The 20,805-nt window shown below is 45.3% G+C and overlaps 2 pseudogenes; one reads left to right on the top strand and one right to left on the bottom strand.

The window, feature by feature from the left end:
* The first annotated feature begins 2,615 nt into the window (after window positions 1-2,615).
* LOC133379245 (uncharacterized) overlaps window positions 2,616-20,805 on the top strand; it is a 26,410-nt pseudogene continuing 8,220 nt past the window's right edge.
* Window positions 14,413-14,531, bottom strand: LOC133382473 (5S ribosomal RNA; annotated as a pseudogene).

The following is a 20,805-nucleotide window of genomic DNA, read 5'->3' as shown; positions in this document are numbered from 1 at the left end:
CAAAAGTACAGGGGAGAGGGAGAATTCCACCTTGTGGTTTTTCCCTTTACAGGGTTGCAAGAACACCTGCACTTGGCTGACTTTCTTTTCTCCTAAAGATACACGATCAGTCTCAGGGATTGAACCTGGCAACCCTACGGAACAAATTGCTATTAAGGAATCACTGGTTAAGAAGTGGTCACCCCTAGGGTTAGGGCCACTGTTTTTGTATCAGTTACAAAAAAGGCCTTTATATTACCAAGACACAAAGGAAAATCCATAAAGCAAAATAAGATTTCATCTGACTAAATAGAATAAGAAAATACTCAGTTTTCCTATTTCCTTTAATTGAATTAAGTCTTAATTCTGTGTTTGTGGTTTTTTGTGAACTCTGTTATTTTAACTTGCCTTGAGTCTTCAGGGGTGTTGCAAATCCACAATCGATGGGCTTTTTGCACGCTTAATGCTGCAATGCTGCAATCCTACACGATGCCTGCCTCTACTTGAGTCTTAAGGGTTGCCTTTGGAAACAAAAAAGGGGGAGGCAGGAGGAGAGGGAGAGAGAAATGTTAGTTCCTCACCTTCAGCCAGTAGGGGGCAACAGACACCATCTGAACCAGGGAACTACGGTAATTACAAAATGCACTTGAGCCAGTTGTGGTAGGTATCCCCTCTCTTGTATGCACCTATATTCTAAACTGTAGAACAAGCATGCAAAGGGGCCAAGAAATGGCCAGTATGTTTACAGATATAACTGCAGCAGATCACGTATGAGTTAGGCTGTAATCCTTTATCTACTCTCCTAGGTACAACCCCATTAATTTTAATGGGGCTTACTTCAGAACAGATATATATAGCATTGAACTGTTAGCCATGTGAAGTGGAACCTCATGTAAATATTAGTTGTTGACTTCAGTTAACAAGAGACACCTGCAAGTTCTTTCATCCACAAAACATTGCTTTTTTAAAAAAGGCTGCAATCATTTGCACATTTTTTTAGGAAAGATTGGGCAGCGCAAGGGCTGGAGGAGCTTTGGAAATATGGAGTCTGGAAAAAGCAAATTACTCCGAGATAGGGTTGCCAAGTTCAAGGCCTGAAACTGAGCCTGTATCTTTAGTAGAAGAGAAAGTCAGCCAAGTGCAGGTGTTCTTGCAACTCTGTAATGGGAAAAACCACAAGGTGGAATTCTCCCTTCCCCCTGCACAAGTTTTAAAGATACGGAAAACCTCTTGGAAAAGTTGTGCAGGGGGAAGGGAGAATTCCACCTTGTGCTTTTTCTCATTACAGAGTTGCAAGAACACCTGCACTTGGCTGACTTTCTCTTCTCCTGAAAATACAGGATCAGTCTCAGGCCCTGAGCCTGGCAACCTTACTCCTAGACCAGAGGCAGAGAACCTTTTCACCCTGAGGCCCACATTCTAGGCAATTTTCTGAGGGCCACATGATAGGCTGGGGGGGGGGGCAGAGGCAAAATTGGAGCAATTAATGTAGATTATAGCTTTGAACAGGAGGCTAGTTTTTGCCCACACTCACAAACCCCTCTCTGTCCTCCAACCAGGCAAGCAAAAGGCATTATCAGAGATCAAGTGCACATTCCATCCAGGTAAAACCACTTGACGTAAAAATCAGGCCCAATGAGGCGTGGCCCTCCAGGCTCTATCTGGCTCTTGGAACTTCTCCCCAGGCCATACATCAGACCCTGAGCCTTGGGTTCCCCACCCCTGTCCTAGACTGACCCCAGCTACCAATTATGAGCTGACACTTAGCTCTGGCACCTGTTTTCAATAGACTGGGGATGTATGAATTATTAACAGAGCAACTGAGAACATTCAAATATAATTTCTCAGCACATACAAAAACACACACCCCAAGTTAACCACAGCTTTAGAGTGACACGGCAAGAACTTCTGACTGAGATATTATAACTTCCAGGGAGGACTTGAAATCACTTTTGGTACCCACTGACCACACCAAAGATTGCCAACTTTAAAAAAAACTTGCCTTGCTCCTGTGCCTTTAACACCCTTTCCACATCACTTTGTCTCCAGACCAGGAGGAAACAGGCCACCTGCTTGATTGCTGCATGGCAGGCTACTGTTCACAACAACAACAAACCGCACAAGAGCAGGGGCAGAAAAAAAAGCTGACAACCTTACCCACACCCCTGCGTAGTCTGCAGGTAGGAAAGGAAGCTAATGCAGCATAGAACACAAACTCCATAGTTCAAACCAAAGAGCTTCTAGTGTCTTTGCTTTCAAGATGACAAATTCCAGAGTGCAAGCCCTGTTGTAACAAGCACAAACACGAGCCTTGCGACACCTTTGTAACTCTGTTACTCTGCACTCCTATTCTACAGAGGAAAGCAGCTTTCAGTAGCAGCTGGGGCCCATTGTGACTGTTGGGGCTGAAGGCAAAGAAACCACTAGTACATGGAGCCAGAAGTTATGACAGGCAGAGCCACCCCCCTAACTGCAAGCAAGTGTGGGTTGGCTGAGGGCAGACGGGGGGGGGGCAGTGTCCTATTTGCCCTGGTGGGCCAGCTTCCACTGGTTGCTTTAAATGGGACTTACTCCCTAATAAGTGCGTGTAAAATTACAACTTCAGTTTATTAATCTCTAAAGTACCATAAAACACATTATATCTTGAAGCTTGTTTTTAAGAAATTCTAGCTGGTAATCCCATCATTCTTTTCTACAGAAATTATGATCTTCAGAGGCTCATGAGAACAAATGCCATTGCATTATGACCTCTGGGGGTGGGGGGTGAAGAGAGGTCATGAGCTCCCTGGTAACCAGGAGGCACTACTCGCGATCATTCTCTGACCAAAAAAACCAGTAAGCAAGAGACAGACATACTTTTATTTTATTCTCAGAGTATAATGGTTTTCAAGGCCATAGGATAGATAGACCCTATTTCCACCACCTGCTGGCTATAACATAGTACTCCTCAAGTGTAATATTTCATAAAGCCTAGTGTCTCAGAAAAACTTCCCCCAAAAAAAGACAAAGACAAATTTGTAATACCCACCTCACTACATTTTCAAATAAGGTTTCCTTTCATCTCTGTATATAAACCTACAGAGATACTATATGATGAACTATTTCCTCCACCCACAAAGACAGAACTTTAACAAATCTGCAGAACATTTAAATGCAAATACTCCCCCTCAGCTCCACCCTAGAAAGTTAACCTATCACCATGCCATCAGCGTTTATCAGCTGAGTTCACTGGAGGCTACCTACTCCTACCCCATGAAACTGCTTTGGCTAAGCATGGTTATGCTGTGCTTTCCAGCTGTTCTTCTTTGGATATTTTCTTTCTGCCCCAGTTTTTGGTGTCTAGTTTCTCTGGATCATGGGCTTCTGTCTCAAGGAAGGACCCACCTGCAACAGGCCCGTGAGCTGGCCCGACATCCCCGCTATGGTACTTGTTGGATGGGAGCCTTGGGGCAACTGGATGTTGGGTGTAGGGAGTTGGATGAGGAGCAGCAGAGCCGCATTGCCCTCGTATTTGCCCACTGCCACCTCCAGCGGTGAGTCCAGATGCCTGGATACTGGGGGGGGGGTAGCCTGATGAGAACCATTGTGGTTAGAGTGTTGGACTAGGATCTGGGAGGTGGGGGTTCAAATCCCCGCTTGGCCACTAGATGACCTAGAGCCAGTCACAGTTTCTCAGCCTAACCTACATTGTAGGGTTATTATGAGTATAACATTATGGGTGGACAGGGGAGGGGAAACCATGTACACCACCTTGAGCTCCTTGAAAAAGATGGTATATAAATGTAATACATAATTAAATAAAATAAATACTTTAAGAATTAAAGGGGTCAGAAAAGAACCAAAAGCTCTGGGTTTAATCGCTGGAATGGGATGGGGAGTTTGGGAACTGGAATAGAATTGCCACCATTTTCTGGTGGGGCCCTATCCCTTTACAGTCATATGATAGATATAAAATGGGTGATGTTTTGCTCATAACTGTATCCCCAATTACCACCTGCAGCTGGCCTTAAACATGAGTGACTCTAGTTAGCTGCCTTGGGTAAGAAGGGAAAGAAGGGGCCTTTTTCCCCAGAGCCAATTTGGCATTATTTTCTCTGCTCAGGAAAATGTGTGTGGGATAAGAGAGGTAAGGTCACACAGGGTGCCATGCTGTTTTCAGAAACTGACTATAACAGGCAAGAAATCAGAGCAGCAAGAGAAGGAGAACGGGACAGACAGGGAGGCCGCTGAGTAAAGCGTAAGGTGTTGGTGAACAAACAGTAACAGCCCATTAGGGATGCTGGTGATTTGATGGGAAAGGGACAAATCAAGGTTCCCAGAAGGGTCTAGTTGCCAAGTGGGATATGGGAGGATGATTTTTACTTCTTGTTGTTATGTATTTATACTGTCCTATCAGGGAAAGTGGTGCTTTCCAGTATCTGAGTCCTTGCCCCAAGGAGGTTACAGTTTATGTTTCACCCATGAAGAAGGTGACACCACTGAACTTAAACCTTCATGGAGGAGCTTTTTGCCCTTTTCTTTTGTCTAGGATGTCAACGTATTTCAAGGCTGGCCTTGTTTTTCTCCCCTACCTGCCCCCTCATATTTTCCCCTGGTGAATTACTGCTTGCTTCATATTTTTCTGTGTCTTCTCTGGGCAGGTCTGGGCGGACGTTTCCCCCCTGTGAGCCTAGCGACTCCATCCGTAACTGCACACAGCACATGAACCCAGTGGCGTTTGGGGTGTACACAGAGTTTTTCACCCACACTCAAAGTATCTGCTATTTCCTGCAGAATGAGGCCTGGCAGCAGCGAGCTCAAGATACCGTGCACAGGTCAGGAAAATGGGAACTTTTCTTCCTATAGAGAGCAACAGCACTTAACCTGGAATGGCCATCACTCACTGGAAGAGCAGCTGCTCTGCATGCAAAAGGCCCCAGGCTCAATCCCCGGTATCTATAAGTAGTACTGGGGAAGTCCCTTGCCTGAAACACTGGGGAGCCACTGCCAGTCAGTGTAGACCAGCCTTTCCTAACCAGTGTGCCGCCAGATGTTGTTGGACCACAACTCCCATCTTTCCTGACCATTGGCAGTGCTGGCTGAGGCTGATGGGAGTTGTGGTCCAACAACATCTGGAGGCACACTGGTTGGGAAAGGCTGCTCTAGACGATACTGAGCTAGATGAACCAATGGTCTAACTGGGGATAAGGCAGCTTCCTATGTTCCTGTGAACAAGCCTCAGAAGGCAGGTACAAAGGAGGCTTGCTGAGAGCAGTGCAGCCTCCACAGGTGTAGATGACAGCTTGCATCCAACCTGCGCTACCTCTCGGTGCAAGAGGACAAGGCGTGTGGAGGGTTTCTGCTCTTGTTGTCCAACAACCCCCAGAAGGAGCAGCAGTAGGACTAGCATATGCTTTAGGGTTCCTCCCCCCCCCCAAAGTGGTGCTTAGGAGAAGTGCCTAAGGATGCTGACCCCTGCCGCCAGCCCTGGACTGAACCAGGAGAGGAGATGGAGGCTGGGTGGAGATCTTTGGCATGTCTAATTTGTTCCTCTTCTTCTCAGCTCTTTATTAGCATAAAGAGGCTGCTGATTCTCATTGTGGTCCTCCAGATGAAGTGCTCGATCCTCTTATGACAGCTGCTTGTCTGCTGTCCAGCCTAGCTGCTAGCTAAGCTAATCTTTGGGTTTCCATTTGAACAGTTGGGACTGGTAGCGCTCAAAGTAGGGCACATGTTCTACACAGGGGGAGCTGCCCAAGAGTGACAGCTTCCCAGAGCAGAGTAGCTTCACTGTGACAGGATAGTCTACTTTATTTATTTATTTTATTTATTTAATGGATTTATATTCCGCTCTAGTTCAAAAAATTTAGAATTCAGAGCGGAGAACAGTAAGGCATAGTCCAATACAAAATACTAGATAACGCAATTAAAAAATATGAAACTATATCTACTAAAACAATTTTCTACAACATTTTCAATCAGACGTTAAAAGCTTGGTAAAATAAAAATGTTTTTATCCGGCACCGGAAATCGATGATAGAAGTGGAAAGTCGTATCTCGGGCGGAAGCTGGTTCCATAAGGAGGGAGCGGCAACCGAGAAAGTCTTATTTCTGATAGCCGTGTGTCGGATGGTAAATGTTGATGGAACAATCAGAGTAGATTCGGTGGTCGATCTGATAGGACGGGAAGACTGGAATTCAGAAAGACGATTAGTCAGATATATCCGTGTCAGGCTTTAGAACCAGAATCTTGAACTGGTGCCGGAATTCGATGGGGAGCCAATGTAGATGATAAAGAAGGGGCGTGGTGTGGACCCACGGACTGGTTCTAGTGATCATTCTTGCTGCTGCTCTTTGAACTAATTTAAGTGGTCAGAGCGATTTTGCAGGTAGTCCGATGTATAGGGAATTACAATAGTCTAATCGCGAGGTCACTAGTGCTTGAGTAACTTTTCTTAAATCAGACATTCCCAGAAATGGTTGAAGTTGACGAACGAGTTTTAATTTAGCAAAGGCCGTTCTAGAAACAGCTGTGATCTGGGGTTCTAAGGTTCTAAGGTCAGAGCTGAATCCCTTTAGGAAGGGTGGCCCATCAAATCCACTTAACATCAACATTTGTCTAGCTGACACTTGGTGGACATCTAGAACCAGTAGCTCTGTGCAGGGAGCCAAGGTGCCATGCTGTCATTTGATTTCTCCCCTGGGGAGTAATTGGAGCTCACCTCCCTGGAGGGGGCATAAGGGATGCTATGTTTGAGGGTTCCTGCTTCCCTGAGTTGCCCAAGATAACCATCTGCTATGAATGTAGTATCCAAGTCCCCTGGGTTTGCCAAAAACTTTAGTATATTTCCAGGTTTATATAACGAGAAATGGGTCTGTGCGCATGGAAAAGGCAGGATGGGCCTAGGATCTGTACAGTTGGCTGACACTATGGGATGGTATGTGTCTTCTTGGAGTGGATGCTGGACCCTGCAAACCCCAATCCTGAATTGTAATGTAAAAATAATGATGGTACAAGGAAGAGCTGCCAGGGTAGAAGTTGCAATTTCCAGGTGCCTTTATCCCTCCCCTCTTTGAAATTAACACTGTGATCCTACACATTTCTAATCAGACATAAATCCCACTGAATTCAATAGACTGTCTCCCAAGTAGGGATGTTGGAGGATTCTGATGGAACTGGGAGCGGAAATTGCTGAGGTTCGCTTATTCATCCCATGTCTGGAATGGAAATCAATCCAACAAATCTGATTGGTATTCACTATTGTTGTTTTCAGTCTGCAAACAAAACATAATTGATGGCTCCCCCCCCCAATTTGTATTGTGTTGGTTTTGCATTGAAATGAATGGCCTCTGCATTAATATGAAAGGTGTGGGCTAACATAATGATAACGGTAATTGACTACATACATTTTCACCACAGCACATGGTGAGCCAAATAGTGTAGATTTTGTCAGAAGCTGAACTGTTCTGAACTGGAACAGAAACAGTGCTGCATGTGACAAAGACAGGTTGAATGGAAATCAATGCCTTCTTACATCCCTCCTCCCAAGTAAGAGTGCATATGTGTGTATGGTTTTAATATTGGAAATAGTTTAATCTTATTTTAATGTAGATTTTGTATGTTTTTAATTATATGTATTTTTATCTGGAAGCCGCCATGAGTTCCAGTTTTGGAAAAAGGGCGGGGTATAAATAAAGACCATAATAATAAAGACAATAATAGAGTTGCAAGTGCAGACCTTGAAGGGATGGAACAACCTTACCCCAAGAAGCTGCCTGCTGTACCCAGTGCCTCATACACATCTTGTCTTGGTCTCTAATATAAAAATGTGTTAGTGAAGAATGGATCTAACCGGTCTGTTGAGTCCTGCTGTCACTTCTATTTTTCACTTACACATTTTTGTGTTCCCCAGCCACAAATGTCTACATTTCTTAAACAAACAAACAAAAAAGACAAAGGGCACTGCTTGTGGTGGGGATTAATACAAACTGTTTCTGTTCACATACTTAATTTGAATAACAGGATTGAGATTTTATGGCTGTCATGTTTGGGGATTTTTAGTATGTAACCCCAGATTCTCCTGGCAATAACAGACCTATACCTAAAGCCAGAATTTGTGACAGGTAAAGATTAACCCATGCATCTCAATCAAGTATTGATCTTCTAAGTCTTTAACTCTAGTCTGAATATCACATAACCCTTCTTGAGAAAGGAGCTCTGAAGTGCATTAACGTCAGCTGGGGAAGGGTCTGAATTTTATGCTGCTGTTGCATTTATTATATTTTTGTGGCATATATTGTTGTTGAACTGTCTTATGGATCCTGAAGAATATAAATGTCTAAATATTTAGTCCCTGCCACCTCCATCATATCTCTTTTGATGAATAAGACTGCTAGAGTCTCCATAGCAGGGATGGGGAACCTGTGACCTTCCAGATGCACCTGGACTTCATCTCCCATCATCCTTGACAATGGGCCATGCTGGCTGGAGTTGATGGGAGGCAGAGTCTCAAGAAGATCTGGAGGCCCACAGGTATCCCCAGCCCTGCCTTGGGGCAATAATATTTTTGACATTCTACATCTGCTTGGAAACAATAACTTCTCCCGCTTTCAGCATCATGAAGTGCTCCCCCTTTCCTTTAATTACCCCCTGGCAGCTTTCAAGAAAGCAATTTGAAAATAAAAGGGAGAAAATTACCCCACTGAAGGGAAAGCAGAATCGCAATAGGAGGGAACCTTTCTCAGCCAGAGGGCCACATTCCCTTCTGGACAACATTCCGAGGGCCTTGTGCCAGTGGAGGGCATGACCAGAGACAAAAGTAGGTGGAGAAACAAATGTAAAATTTATCTTTGCACAGTAGACTAATTTCTACTCGCATATTCCTCTGTATTCTCCATCCATTCAAACAAGCAGCATTTTCAGAGTTCAAGGACACATTCCAACCAGGCAAAAATACTTGAGGTGCAAAGCAGGAGCCAGTGGGGTGTGTGGCCTGGGAGGGTTGTATTCAGCCCCCAGGCCTGAGGTTCCCCATCCGTGAAGTATAGGGGTAGTAAGGCAAGGATGTAGGTGTTCATAGCCATGGGAGAAAGAGAAGGAGTTGACAGGGTACTGAAACACTACTACTTGATGAATGGACATCCCTTTAACAACTTGGGCACAATCTGCATTTTTCAGCATATCTCTGTGATCGTGAGGTCTATGAACCTGATTCTCAATTTAAATTAAAGCTGAGATTCTCACAAGGCCAACATCTGCTGGATTAATGTTTGTGCAGTGGTGCTGCAGGCTTGCAGGACCAATAGAAGTAAGGATGGATGGTACCCCTCAAAAGGAACTGGGATCTACCACCTTCCTGTATATGCTGTATGGTTAAGATGGGCATGGTCCTAATGAATTGGTTCCTGCCTCCTCTGCCCACTCCAGGTTGACATCCTCTTCAGAAGCTGTAGCCCGCCAACTGGAATCCACCAACCGGCTTGCTGAAGAGACTGCCCGGGCACAGAACGCCACCTTGCGCTCTCAGGAGCGGATCCTGCAAGATGGGGAGCTGCTACGTCAGACACTGCATGACTCCTCCCAAGGTAATGTGGGTGGGTTAGCGATGGTGACTTCAGAACAAAGAAAGCTCCATTTTATGAAAAGATGTACAATGATGTGCAAAATCAGGGCTAGGGAACCTGTGGCCTGCAGATGTTGCTAAACTACAACTCCCACCACTCTGACCTTTGATCCTGCTGGCTGGGGCTGCTGGGAGTTTAAGTCCAGCAGCATCTGGAAGGCCGCAAGTTCCCCAGCCAAGTGTTAGATATTTGAGTGATCGTCCTTACAGACACATCCCTGCCCCAATACCCCTTTTCCCCAGAAATTCCCATCCCCAGTATTGCACAGTGTTAAAAACAAGCTCACAACCCTCCATTTTCAAATGTGTAGGCTCTGGAGGACTTAGCACTAGGGGCGAAGAACCTTTTTCAGCCTAAGGGTCACATTCCTTCACAAGCAACCTTTTTGGTGGGTTTCCCTCAGAAGCGACCATACCAGTGGTGGGTGTAGTTGCAAACGTAGGGGTGGCCATCCAGCCTCCGTTTCCATCCACCATCCAGGCAAGCAAGCAAGGGGTATTATTCTGGTTCAATGACAAATTCCAACCAGGTACAATCACTAGAGGAAGGCATAGACCAGGGCCAGTGAGGTGTGGCCTGGGCCGAGTCTTGGGGGGGCCAGAGAAAGAGACCTGGAGGGTTGCGTTCAGCCCCCGGGCCTGAAGTTCCCCACCCTTGCACACGTGCTTCTCCTATTTAACACAGTTGTTTCCTCGAGGAGCTGAGAGCAACACGCATAGGGTTATTCCAGGGAGGGAGGTAGACAGAGGCTGTGAGCAGCCCAAAGCCATCCAGTGAGCTTCCTGTCGAAGCAAGAGGAGGAAGCCATGGATCCCAGGGCCAAGTCCAACCTGCCACGTTCTAGTCCAGGGGAGGGGAACCTTTTTTCAGTCTATGGGCAACCCTTCCAGGGGCCACTTACTAGTGATGGGCAAAGCCAGATGCAAAAAGTGGGCAGAGCAATGGATGTGTGGATCGTTCCTTTTTTACAAGAGGTTACGTTCCAGCCATGCAAAAATCAAGAGGTTTTTGCATCTCCCCCCCCCCAAAAAAAGCTAAATCCGGGCAAGCAAGAGGCATTGTCATCGTTCAAGAACACATTGCATCCAAGCAAAAGCACTCCAGGAGGGTGTGACCTGGAAAGAGTCCCAGAGGCCAAATGGAGAGGCCTGGAGGGCCACATTTGGTCTCTGGGTTTGAGGTTCCTCATCCCTGTCATAGCCATTTAATGAAACCAGTGGGAATCATAGTGTGTGCCTGTGTACTTGGAGGCTGCTCTTTCTGCCTTTCTTCTCCTAGCTTGGAGGAGCATGGCTGCTGCAGCAGGCTTCTCTGCAAGTCTACAGCACTTGTGTTGTGCTGCCTGGAGTTGCTTCGTCCCCGCGGTCTGTGATTTGAAAGAGAACAATCACGTTACCCGTGTTGTTCCATTTGTTGTTAAAGGAGGGTGAGGCTGGTGTGTGTGTCTCTCTGTTTTGGGAAACTCTCTCCTGAGATGCTGCCCTGCTGTGTATATCCCTTTGTGTGCCTAGCTCTGCCCTTTAGCTGCCCAGGTTCCTGTGCTGCTGCTACCACTTCCGATGGCTCTGTGTGCAGCTTCACTAAATTAATTGGGAGGGTGCTGCTATTGTGGCTGGCTGAAGGTTGGGAAGGGTTGCCTGCCAGCCATTAGAGTACTGGTCTAACCAGTAAAGCTACATTCTGGCATATGCACGTCAATGAACAAATGAAAGGTGCATTGTACTGAGTCAGAGTATTGGTCCATCTTGCCTGATGCTATCTATTGTGACTGGTAGTAGTTCCCCGTTATCTCAGGTAGAAATCTTTCCCACCCTGTGTAACTTTAGTAGGAAAAATAATACAACAATCAGAATTACAAAAATAAACCGTGTAGAGTAATACATCAAACATTGTTTCATACATTCTCTTCCATTGGCTCATAGCTGAATACACAACTGGGTACCTGAGATCCATTCATTTTGAAGGCACCTGGAATTGAATTCGGGACTTTCTGCATGCAAAGTATGTGCTCTGCCCCTGTGCTGTGGTCCTGCTGTACTAATAATCACTTCTGTTGCTGTCTGAAAATTCAGTACCACTCAAACGCAGTCTGACAAATCTATCAAACATCTCACATTTGGAAATCTAAGAAATTGTCATGGGCACCACAAAATATCAGTTTCACAGATGATAAACTCACCACCACCACCACCAAAAAACAGGCAAAATGCCTACACACTTTTTAAACAAAATGCAGGTTAAAAAAAGGCAGACAATCCCTGCAAATGCAGGACCCCCCCCAAAAAATCAAATCAAATAAAATAATAAAATGGGAGGAGCAGAGGACCTTGGCAGGCATCAAAGGGGATGTTTGAGGGTAGTGTTGTGCCCACAGGTGCCACACTGGGGATCCCACATCAGTTATAATTGAAATAAAAAGCTAGCAACCCCAATGAAACGAGAGTGGGAGGAAGGAGAGTTGAATTAACAAAGAACACGAATAGTGTACAATGTTACTCATGCTACAAGAATCAATACTAAAATAAATTAATCATTATGACATTTGTGTCCAATGCTTGCTCCAATTAAACTCAGGTGAGCTACCCCACCTATTCACCTAGCAGCAAGCCTATGAGACCGAGAGAGCAAGTGGCTGGTCCACAGTTGCTGAGTGACCTTCATGGCAAAGTAGAGATTTGAATCTACATCCTCTGATTCAAATGCAGCACTCCCTCTGTGATTCCACAACACCTTTCCCTATGGTAGTACTGGACAATGTGAGAGTGTTTTTTCAGAGGTGCCAGTATGCATATGAGGCAGTAAGAATAAGAGAAAGTGATATCCCCATTGCAAAACTGCAGTGGAGAAAGAAGAAATTTGGATTCTGGGCACCAGGAGTACATACACAGGGAACAGCTTTATACTGAGTCACATCCTCTGGTCTATCTAGCTCACTGATTGGCAGCAGCTCTCCAGAGTTTCAGATAGGGAATCTCTCCCAGCCTTACCTAGAGATGCTGGGGATTGAACCTGGGACCTTCTGAATGCAAGGCAGATGCTTCTACCACTGAGCTACGGCCCTTCTAGGGTATCCTTAGGGACCACATTGTTTCTAGGAATATAAGCTCACATCTCTACATGCCCCTATGCTCTGTAACATCTGTGAGTTGTTGGGACATAATGTGTTGTGGGGAGGGGGGGGTTATAAGTGGAACAAATGGAAATGGGGTGTTTGTGTTCTGTTTCCACCTAGTTTCTTGCTTTGGCCAGGAGGGAAAAGAGGGTGATGGCCTGCCGGCTTGCCTCTCTCCTCTGCAGGGGTGCAGCAGGCCTTTCAGGAATTGCGGGATTCAGCTTCTGAGCAGCAAGTAGCTTTTGCCGAGATCTTCAACCGTGTGGCATTCCTGCATCGCTTTGTAGTGGGCGAGTCCAATGCTCTCTACTCGGTCGTCTTCCATCTTCTGAGTGGGGCAGCCAGCCTGGTGGTGACCTCCAGCCAACGGACTGCAGGAGCACGGTGAGAAAAGGGGTGTGGGTGGAAGGCTATACAGAGATGTTCCAGCTCCAGGGTATTCCAGTCTGATCAAAAGGAATAGGCTGGCTTGGGAGGTGGTCTAGTAGATTTCAGGTAGGGTGGTCATATGTTTCCTCTTTGAGAGGACAGGTCTCTTATTTCAGAGGCTGCTAACCTTTTTGGTCCTGTGTGTACCTTTGGCAACCTGAGACACTGTAGTGGGCAACACACACATGCACACACTGCAAAAACACACATGTTCAATATATATATATATATTGATTAACCAAACAGAGGTTTTTATTATATTAACAAAACGTTTCAGCTTCCGCCTTCATCAGCTGCCAACATACAAATGCTGTTACCAAGGTGGCAGTTATAGAGCTTTGAGGATGGAATGCTCAGAGGGGCTTCATTTGCAGAAGCTAAGTAGTGGTGGTACTGTCCTCCAAGTTCAGACCATGTGGTGCCAATGTGTCCACAGAGTAAATCCAAAAGTTCTCCCTTTTGGTCAATGCTGCTGGATCTGCTGGCATCTCTGTCGCTGTAATGGAAAAGCCCAACAGGCTGTGACCCTCGATGTCAAAATGCTTTGCAACTGGTTGCTCCACTTTTTTTGTCAAAATTGCCGACTTGTGGTTCCTGAAGTGCGTGCGTAGGTCAGTTGTGGTCTTTCCTACGTATTGGATATGACATCCTGGTCTTTTGCACTCGATGACGTAAACTATATTTCAGGACCTGCAGGTGATGTTCTGTTTGATGTAATATGTCCTGCCTGTCCTAGTGCTTGTAAAAGTGGCTGTCTCCCTGAGGTACACACAGGTGATACAGCGTTCGGAGTAACAAGGATGAGACCCTGGATTGGTGATAGGTGGCTTAAGCACAGCTCTCACCAACAGTCTGCGCAAATTGGGAGGTTGGCGAAATGCTATAACAGGAGGCCTGCTGATGGCTCTAGCAAGATATTCAGAGTTTGCCAGCAATGGGTAGCTCTCCCTGATTGCTCGGTGATAGTTAGGAGATGCTGGATGGAAATCTACCACAAATGGAATCCGTTACTCTCTGCTCTTTGACACTTCAGTATGATGGAGGATTTCTATCCTTGGTAACAGCATTTGTATGTTAGCAACTGATGAAGGCGGAAGCCAAAACATTTTGGTATTACAATAAAAACCTCTGTTTTGTTAATCACAATTACGTGCATATATTTTTAGGTGATTAACAAAATCCTTATAGGGATCCAGAGCAAGCTTGGGTGAAGCGCTCTCTCTCTCTCTCTCTCTCTCTCTCTCTCTCTCTCTCTCTCTCTCTCTCATATATTACATTGCCTTCCTCTAAGCCTATGGCGCCTGGTATTCCCAGGTGGGCTCACTTCCAAGTACTAACCAGGCCTGACCCTGCTTAGCTTCCAAGATCAGATGAGATCGGGCGTGTTCAGGGTAGTATGGCTGTAGGCTGGCCAGTGATTAGGCCTGAAAAAATGTTTTTGTTTTTTCAAGCCTATTTCTTTAGTGGGGGGGGGGGAGAGAGGGATATCTCTGGAGTGTGCAGCTGGATAGAGAAGGGTTAATCCTTGCTCACTAGCTGCCATCTCAAGGAATATTATCCTTCCTCTTCAAAACAATGTTAAAAAAAGCTCTCTGTGGTAGCAAATACAAGGCTAGCCCTTCCCATCTGTGACCACTCCATATTCCTCCTCCCATGCAGACTTGAAGGAAGTTTCAGTAAATGGCTTTTTTCAAGCCTTATTGAGGGGGGGGAGAGGGGGGATGGCTCTTTCAGGAAAGGGCTTGGCATATGCTTGTGAGCCTGCAGGTGCCAGGGTTGGTGATTCCTACCTTCTTTGAAGTCCAGTTTAAAGATCAAGAACCCTAAGAAGGGAGACCAGGGCTCCCAAAGTTACCCATCAACAGTTAGGACTTGGGCAGCAGCCCAAGCACATGGTACACAGGTCAGTCTTGCCAACTATAGCGAGATGCTCTCTCTCTCTCTCTCTCTCTCTCTCTCTCTCTCTCTCTCATGTCTATCTATCATCTGTCTATCTAGTCTATGGGTTATGCTTTTTTGATAGCCAACATAGATTCAAAATCCAATTGAGCTGGGGTAGAGGAACTTGTGGCCCTCCAGATGTTGCTGGACTCCATCTCTCACCAGCCACCGCCTGCATGGCTAATGATCTGGGGTGATGGGAGTTGTAGCCCAGCAACATCTGGTTTCTGCAGGTTTCCCTACCACCACCTTTGAGGGACTCTGAGAACTGGGTTAACCTGTGGGGCAAGGAATGGGATAAGAGATTCTAACACTAATCAACCCAGATAATTTGGATCCCACATTGTTTGTCATTGTTTTGCCTCTGAAATAATATGTAGCGTTGTGATATTTGTAAGGTCATGGGGGAGACGCTCAGTGATAAAGCATATGCTTTGCTTTTGGAAAGCCCCAGATTCAATTGCCAGCATCTCCAGACTGCTGTCTGAGACCCTGGAGAGCTGCTCCCAGTCAGTGTCGACCCAGAATGGAGAACCTGCAATCTCCAGATGTTGCTTTGACCATTGGCCATGCTGGCTGGGGTTGATGGGAATTGGAGTCCAACAACATCTGGAGAGCCACAGGTTCTCTATCCCTAGTGTAGATAGTGAGATGGAGCAGCAACCTGACTCTGTATAAGGCAACTTCTGGTACTCCTGAGATCACATCTTGCTTGCCTTGCCCACAGTTGTTCAGTTGTCAAGCAACCATAGCCCTTAATGAAATCCCATCATTCTAAATACTGTGCTAAGCATATGTTTCTGCAAGGCCAAGACATTCTTCATAGATCTGCATTGCAAATTTGTTTCCAAGATTCAAGTTTTCCCAGACTTTTGTGTGGGTGGCAGCAGCTGAGATGAAAAAGGGCATATTAGTAGTTAGGAGTAAAGTAGGGGCAGGAAAGGGAGGACTGGGTGCTGTGCAGGGCACTACATTATTACACAGCACTTTGCAAACATAAATTGTTCTTTACCCCCTCAACACAAGAAGCCAGATGTCCCATTCCAAAACTTATTTTCTGACAGTCATGAGGATTAGAAACTTGTGGTCTTTAAAAACAGAAATCTTGAGGCTTTCAGAATGCTACGATTATGCAATGGGTACCAGGTTTCATTCTCTGTGGGCATAAGCCAGAAACATGTGGGAAATGAAAATAACTAGTTCCTGAAGCACTTCTGACTCTTAATGCTTGCCTTCTTTCTATCTTTAGGTTCATTCTGCTGGTATTAGTGGGAGCTAATGTTTATCTAGAACGTGTCATCTGCAGCCTTCTCATGGATGATGTGGAGAGGGGCTTTGACTTAACGGTATGACCTCTGCTTTCAATAATGGAGTTGGGGAGTGGGAGAGAGAGCAGGGCAAGGTACATCTCCCCAAATATGCTGTGCCTGGGGTGAAGCTTTGATGCTCATCTCTACTGAGGCACTGTCTGGCTGTGCAAGCGGAGGTAGCTTGATGTGAGCCTATACCGCCTCTTTCTCCACAGCACTGTGGTGCCACATTTGCCTTTGTCAAGGGAAGGTGTCTGCACTGCAGCAAGCTTCTTCTGGGGATGGTGAGTGGGAAGGAGGGGAAGGAAACCTTACTCAGCCACCTTTTTTTGGCTTTTGAGGCTGTGCCAAGTATTGTTTCCATGGGCATTTTCAACCATCTTTTGATGCCATGAGAGACAGATGCTAGCTTTTGGTTTCTTTTTTTTTTTGGTAAGTTGTTTTTGTCCCAAACAATACACTTGCAAAATGGAGCAGGGAATAGACGACAATAATGCAACTGGAGAAGTGTATTGGGGAGATGCAGACTGGAGGAATCTCTGTGTCTTCCTGTAACATGTACTTTGGCGGTTTAAAAAAGCTGAATTTGGCACCTATTACCACATTGTGTGCTGGCATGAAATCCCTGCATTCACAGCTCTGGTTACTGTCAGTTACTTAGGCTTTGCGAATGGGTAGTTTTAAAAAGAGGGGAGAAAACAAAAACCCCAGCTTTGTGGAAGCTCCCTAGCATGACTGGTTTTATCAGAGGAACAACAAAGAAAGTTCTGAGTCCTTAAGGGTTTAAGCGTATCTTTGGCATGGAGCCATAGCTCAGTGGTACAGCACATGCTTGCATGCAGAATGCCCCAGATTCAATCCTTGGCATCTCTAAGTACAGCCGAGAGACACTCCTGCTTGAAACCTTGGAGAGCTGCTGCCAATCGGTGTAGAGACAACGCTAAATTAGATGGACCGACAGCTTGACTTTGACTTCATAGTTAGGCAGTGACGTACGTAAGGTCAGAGTGTGTGTTAAGCTGAGTACAAAGTAGATAGCTGCTTAGAAGCGAGGACTCTCCCAGACAGTCCCTGCTTTGTTTTGTGCCATAAATAATATGCAGTGGTTTGCTGTGAGGGGCATAGATGTTTTCCACTAAGCGGCCATTCCATTCCCAGGATAGTCCATTTTCCCTAATAGTATTTCCTTGCTAGGCAAATGTAATTTTCTCTCCCCCGCCCCCACTAGTATTATCTCTACTTTCCTGATTGCCATGAGGAAGATAGTTGCCGTGGGCCCCAGTTAGATGATAATCCACAAACCTGCAGCGTGAATAGTAAGAGGCCCCAATTTTCCCACCAACAGCTGTAAAAACAAAATGTGCCATTTTTAACTTTTAAAATAAACTTTTGCCCTGGAATATGTTGGAAGTGTGAGGAAGGCTGCCACAGTGACTCCTCATATAGGATTTTTTTTTTAAGTTGCTGTATGAACAGTCCCACACTGATGATGTAAACAACTGAAGTGCTGATCTGAGAGGAACCTTAGATACAGAGTTGCAGGCCATCAATTATTATCAGAACTTTTTGGGGGGGGGAAATGAGGTGCTGTTACTCATAACTTGACAATGGGTGCCTGCACAAAATGACTGTCATGGGCAGCAAAAACAGAGGTGCTGGTATTCTGGGAATATCCTGGGAATACTGTCACATAAAAAGCACTGGTTATTATACTGGTCCAAGCAACATTTCTGGAATCTGCCAGGTAACCAGTTCTGAGAAGCTAATGGCTGCTAGCTTAGAAGGACATGACAAAAGAAATAGACCAGTTCATAGATGAGGATTAATATCATTTAGCTGTGAGATCTAAATCAGGGCTGGGGAACTTGTGCCCTTCCAGATGTTGCTAAACTACAGCTCCCTTAGTTCCTCACCATTGGCCATGCCAGGTGGGGCTGATGGGAGTTGGAGTCTTAACAACACACAGAACACCACTGTTTAGCCACCCCTAATCTAAATTCCTCTGAATACCAGACACTGGGCACAAACAACAAGGAGGGCTGTTGCCTTCATGTCCTGCTTGTGAGCTTCTCCTAGGCATCTGGTTGGTTGCTGCTGCTGGAGATATTTCTGCACTAGATAGAACTTGTGTCTGATTTATCTGCAATTGTGATGGCATGGGTGGCCTCCAGATGTTTTTAGATTCCCACATCTCATCAGCCCCAAACAGCATGGCCAGTGGCCAGAGGTGATGGGAGTTGTAGTCCAGCAATATGTGGAAGGACCAAAGATTCCCCATCCTTGTCTTTGGGAACTGAAAAGCCACCCATTGTTGGAAAGCAGACTGATGAAAACATGTTTGCTATTAACTTCACCTCTGAAACTGCCCCGGGTATTCCTGTTGATCCTGTTCAGGTGCTAATGTTTAAATCCAAAGCTGGCAACCCTAGTAGATTTCTTGTCCCCTTGTCTTGACCTCTTTGGTTCCTGCTATAGGGTTTAAAACCATGGTAATTAACAGAACAAAATTGAGGAACGGGGATGGTTGGGAGGACAGATAACACAGTTGTTCCTCAGCAGCAAGACTACATTCCAAAAAAAAGGCTCTACCCCCAGCAAAATCCATTTGCAGACTGGAAATTGTGGTGTTATCTCTGCGAGGGATGATAGCACTGAGATAAACATGCTCACTGATAAAGTGAGGAAGGAAAATAGGCCTAAGGTTCCCCACATACTAATTGTTATATTTGCCTCCATCCATGCAATTTCTTGTAAGAGCATTCCTGAAAGATGCCTGAGCAATGAATCACCAAGTCTTGGGTAAACCCTGCAATTCAAATAACATCCATCAGTTTCTATCTTTTTGTCTTTAAATTGTTTCATCAACAATCAGCGCCATCAGCCTCTCTTTAAAGTAACTTTTTTTTAGTTTTGTTGAAGAACTTCTCCTGTGATAAGCATTTTGTTAAGCATATCCATTCTCTATCCCACATTCTCAGGTTTTCCTGAAGTTGGAAACTACATGTGACCTCACCCCCACTGCACCCCTGGGCCTGTGCTTGTACTTCGAAGTATTGAGGAGATTTGGATTCCTAGGCCCTTGTAATCCATTTGCTACCACTGCCAACAAATTTCTGTTCATCAGGACAATAGAAGTCTGACTGCATTTCGCATTTTAAATGAGATGGTGGAAAGGATTTGGAATTCGTAAAGCTGTATATCAGGCTGAGTTAGTGGCATGGAAGGTAGACTGCAGAGGTGTGCAGGCCATGGAAGAACTTGCGATTTTGCCCTCCGTTCCCCCCCTTTTCCCATTTTTTTCAGGAAAAGGAAAATTTAGGAAAAATGGGAAAAACCCATCCCCCCCCCTAAAATTTTCAAAGTTTCTTTCTGGCCCTCTCCAGTAGGCTGTGATAGTTGTTAGATGAGCAAAGGCAACAGAGGACAGGGCGAGGGCTGTGAATATTATGTGCTTTCCTTTTAAAGGAAAATCTAAATTTGGCACTGAAGTGACCCACATTTTCCACCAAGAAAAATGGGATTTACAATCTGTATAAATTATGCAGGTTAAGCAACTGTTCATAACCATATTTTTATTAAGTGCTACTTTGCTATATCAGATCAAGATGGACTTTCCAAATGCCCAGCCAGATGTCTCTAAAAACTAAAAAATGGGCTGAAGATGATGGTCTTCCTTTAATACTTGTCCTCAGCATCTTTCTCAGGTGTACATGAAGGTTCCATTTAGCTTAGGGCTGAGGAACTTGTGGTCTGCCAGATAGTGTTGAAGTACAACTCCCATAATTCCTCACTACTGCCCAAGACAGCTAGGATTGATGAGAGTTGGAATCCAGCATCATCTAGACAATCACAGTTTAGTCACCCCTGATTTAGTAATACATCTAGTTAGTATTAAAAGCAACTCATGCTAGAAACAATAAGTGAATTTGACAAGTTAATTATTATTCTTTCTGGGAGGAAGGATGGGATATAAACTTGATAGATAAATAAAACAATTAATAAAAATGTTCACTTGGGGTTGTATTCATTGTAGCACTAAGCAGATCATTCTGTCAATGGAAGGATTTTTCCTTGTGTGACAGAATGAGCTCCTCCCCCTGTGCACCCCCTAAATCTGTTCTGGGGGTACCTCCCACCCTCCAGAGTAGACTTGGGGATTGCCAGAGGGGTGTGCAGAGAAAGGAGGGGGAATCTCATTGCACCAGTGCTCGCCCTTGTGTTAGCATAACTTTGTAGTTGAATATCGCTTTTGTTTCTTAATGTTCCAAGTCCAACTAATACTTGAAATAATGAGGGGTAAAAATCTGCCCTGACTATTAAAAGCACAAGTGCCCTGTCCTCTTTTACATTTAATCACCATGATTAGTACCAGGTCTGGCCCAAGACATTTTGCTACCTGTGGCAAAGGACAAGGTGGCATTCCCACCCCAC

Source organism: Rhineura floridana, chromosome 3, assembly GCF_030035675.1.
Source record: "Rhineura floridana isolate rRhiFlo1 chromosome 3, rRhiFlo1.hap2, whole genome shotgun sequence".
Classification (NCBI taxonomy): Eukaryota; Metazoa; Chordata; class Lepidosauria; order Squamata; family Rhineuridae; genus Rhineura; species Rhineura floridana.
Note: the sequence above shows the minus strand (reverse complement) of the source record. Positions and strands in the feature narration are given on the sequence as shown.